The sequence below is a fragment of the Rattus rattus genome, chromosome X, assembly GCF_011064425.1.
Source record: "Rattus rattus isolate New Zealand chromosome X, Rrattus_CSIRO_v1, whole genome shotgun sequence".
In the NCBI taxonomy this organism is placed as follows: Eukaryota; Metazoa; Chordata; class Mammalia; order Rodentia; family Muridae; genus Rattus; species Rattus rattus.
In genome coordinates, this window is record NC_046172.1 from 69,906,998 (window position 1) to 69,911,119 (window position 4,122).

General features: G+C 32.3%; 1 long non-coding RNA gene across 1 annotated transcript; it reads right to left on the reverse strand.

The window, feature by feature from the left end:
- Positions 1 to 1,520: 1,520 nt before the first annotated feature.
- LOC116889354 lies at positions 1,521 to 2,884 on the reverse strand. The gene is made up of 2 exons (XR_004386377.1): positions 2,746 to 2,884; positions 1,521 to 2,017 (listed from the first exon to the last, which is right to left on the reverse strand). It is a non-coding gene; the product is annotated as an uncharacterized LOC116889354 (long non-coding RNA).
- Between the last annotated feature and the right edge of the window lie 1,238 nt (positions 2,885 to 4,122).

Consider the following 4,122-nt stretch of genomic DNA (forward strand, 5'->3'; position numbering starts at 1 on the left):
CCATTTTGTTGGTCCTAAAAATTAGGACTCGGATTATCTGTCATTGGCAGCAGCACTTTACTGACTAAGCTGTAAATGTCACTTTTACTTGCCAGATGTAATTATTGTCTCAGAGGCTTACTGCTGAGTAAACCCTTCATTTCTAGTTATTTCTGAACTGTGGCTGGCTGGTACAACTCAGCTGTTCTGACCCAAACTCCTCTGTGAGCTGACTAATTCAAACTAGCTTCTTTGGGCTTTTGACTGAATTAGTATGCTTGGCCTCAAACTAACTCTGAAAATCTGTAATCTGTTCTGATCTTCTTGCTCCTTCTCATTCTATCCATTTGAGCCTGTTGAGGTCTTCAGTAAACCAAATGTAACTGAAGATATTGTCTCTCAACCCAAACCAGTTATTGAGCAGAGAGAGGTACGACCACATGAGTCTGTTCCTAACGTGATTTCTTGTTTACAGGACTGGTCTTATTCAGGACGATTTCAGGTAGCCACAAGTGCAATGAGATCATAATCACATTGTCTGTATCCTGTCTAGAAGACAGTCTTTCACTTTCTTTCTCTCTGTCATCCAGTTCTTACATTTTTTTCTGCCGCTTCTTCCACAAAGTTCCTAAGCCTTAGAGGAGATTGCATAAATGCCCGTTTTATGATTTGAGCATTCAACCACCACTTGTTCTTACACCTTGAGCACCTAAGCATCTGTCTAGTCACCCCTCTTTTATTACTAAGAGTAGCTTTTCTAGTTAAAGATGAGAATAGCATTTGTCTATGAAAATAAACATATATTTGGAATGCAATTTTGAGTCATGATAATTTAGCTAAATATTAATAATAAGTTCACCCTTAGAACCTATGTTCTCCTCATCCGTGGATTTTTTTAAACTAGGTTTATGGTACTAAGGAAGGATTACTTTTTGTGAATGAAGCCTTATATAAAACAAGAGGTTTGTTGGTTAGTCGTATAACAGTTGTGCCACTAGTGCATCAGTTGACACATCTTATCTCAAAGATTGTATTTTCTTTTGTGTAATTTGTGTAGTTCATGGTTGAATAAGACCATTGATACTCTCACTTCTCCATAGCTTACATAACACTTTTCAACACTATGACAACTATGCAACATGAAAGAAGCCTCTAACTCATTTCCAGTTTGTTTTCTTATATTATGAAACAAAGGTGTGTGGTGTCTTCAGCAACAGGTACTTATCAACTAGTTTCTGGTGGGTAACCAAGAGGAATGTTAAAAGCCTGCATGGGTTGGGGGACTCTAAAGTCTCCCTGACAAACAGCTCATAGGATGATATTTTATAGCCACCACTGGAATTTTTGCTTAAAAAATTCTCATGGTTTTAGGAGCAGCATCATCCAGTACTCCAGGATTCCCCCCACCCTCAACAAGGTCATAATTTTCACAAGACATTTTTATACTCTTTTATTTGGGTTAACTCTTCCTTACTCCCCACTTTTTTCTCTACCTCATGAATCTTGGGGTTTGAACTCAGGTCACCTGGATTGCCAGTAGGTGCCTTTACTCACCGGTTTCTTTTAATTATTATTATTTTTATAAACAGTTTGTTTGAAACTTATTTTTTATTTCATTTCACTAAACATACTAAAGAATCCAATCAATAAATACACAGATACTATGTCAAATTTTGGAGATACTGAATATCTTCATCTGATGAGTTAATGGAATTGGATAGAAGAAATAAAAGTTTTGCATTACAGTCATCAAGAGGGGCTAGCAAAGAAAAAATCCAAAACCTAAAGAAAACAATTATCATAATTATAAGAAAAACAAAGTATTGGACCATGGAAATCATATTTGTAGTTTTTTGGTATATAACATGATTGGTGTATGTAGGCTTACACACATTTATTTTTTTTCATGAGGAAATTAATAGTTGGATCTCATGTTTGCACGACCAATTTTGTAAGGAGTTTCTGATCCTTCATAAATTGAATATTTAGTTTCTTTTGGAGGATACGCTGCTCTTGGGACACCAGTTGTGGAAAAATCCTGCAAGGAAGTTAGAAATATCAAAGCAATTACATGACATTTGATAAAATGTTTAAGCTTGCTTAGATATGATATTGAATTAGAAAATTAAACATATATTATATATTATTTCATTAAAATGTTTAATCACCATAATAAGTCCATAATTGTTTAAACAAATAAAGTATTACTTTTAGTAAATTAATTTTAGCTGTTTTTAAATAACCACTAAATACTTGTACTATAATTCCTCTAAACTGTCTTTGATACTGTACAACTCAGAATCTAATCACTAAAAGAGTCAAACATTGCTGGATAATATGTATTTAAGAAAAATGAGTAGTTTTGTGTTACTCTACAAGATGAATGTTAATACATCCCTGAATAAATCTCCTAGCATTTAATCGGTTTTCAGTGATTTCAAATCTCCTTTCTAATTTAATTTAAATTAAAATATTTTACATATAAATTATTGTATATAAGTGAATACAAAAACATGTTACATGTGCTTATATGTACATTAATGCCTATTCTATGTTATGTATTCTATATCTTTGATTCTCATTTCCTAATCCCATTATACAAACTAAAATAGTAGATATAGAAATTTATAGAAACTTTTAAGCTTTTTTTGCACTAATTTTATTATGTCATTTATAGCATAATGAATTCTAATATTCACTATATTATCTGTACTAGCATTATAAAGATTATAACCATAAATAGAAATTGAAAGTTTTTCTACATACAAAGCTTGGCTTCATGTACATGGATGGTGAACGATTGTTTTCGTAGTTTACTGCAGGATTACTTGGTCCTGGAGAGCCATTCCAGTTAAGATCTGAATAGTTGTAAAGATTGCCTTCTTTGCGTTCTTGAGCAATTAAGCTATTTTAAGAATAAAAATTTAAATACTTCAAAATACAAATATGCATATATTGTTAATATATACATAAAGTATAAGTGTTAAAGTATTATGTTATAGATTATTATGACTATATTCTATATTAAACAAATGAAATCATGCACTAGTCACTAGATCAAAACAAGAAGCATAGTGAAATAATGGTGTATTCCTAAGACAGAAAGTAGTAAAACAATTTTTCTTTTAATTATATTACAAAATCTAAAGGCTTGATAGGGAAGAGTCACTATGTTCTTTCTCAGAATGCCTAAGTTGTGATTCTTAGATGAATGGAGATGCACAGCATTTAATGTTCTACAGTTAAATTTTGGTCACCTCTGATTTTTTTCCTCAGGAAATATGCTAAAGAACTATATTTTATGCTGTCAGAAATACCATTATATAGATATTTACAGTTGAAAACAGTGTTGTCATGAACTATGTCTGTTTCCCTCTGCAAATTTGCCTCCTATCCAAAAACCAAACAAATAAAACAACAACAAAAAAATCCAAATAAAGAAAGTTGAACTCTCTAAAGCAATTATTTTCAAGTAAGATAGTCTTGTCTTTCATCTTCAGTATTTGTACTTTGCACTTCCCTTTTATAGGATAAGATGGCTTACTTGGAATTTGTTCTGGATAATTGTGATGGTGGAGCAAACGAAGTTCCAGGAAAGGCTTCCCGGTGGAATAAACTCCATGGATTCTGCACAGCATTTTTTTAGGAGGAGCAAAATTGGTTGGTTTTTGACTCTAAAGAAATGTGAAAGATAGTGTATAATAACTCACATTGCATCTCCATGCTACATTTTAAGTATCATGACAGTGCTAAACCACTTCCTACAAAATGACATATGAACAAAAGTAAGCAAAACTATTAGGAACTTTGAGCTATCTGTCAACTATCATCTACCTGTCACCTACATAATGATGTAGAATGGCATTTTGAACGTGTATAACTGGGAGTTATATTTCAGACACAATCTGAGCATTAACACTTTTAACCAAAGATTAGATTTAAATTCATCTTTCAACTGACATAATGTAGAAAAACTTCACAGATACAACAGTTCTATGACAAAATAACTCTGGGCGAGAAAATTTAGGTTGAATACAGAACCACAGTATCAGACACCTACAGTATACTATTGTGCATGTTTAAGAAAAAAAAAAAAGAAAATTCCATGCAAATCAATTAAGACTTTGCACTCAAAGATCAAAA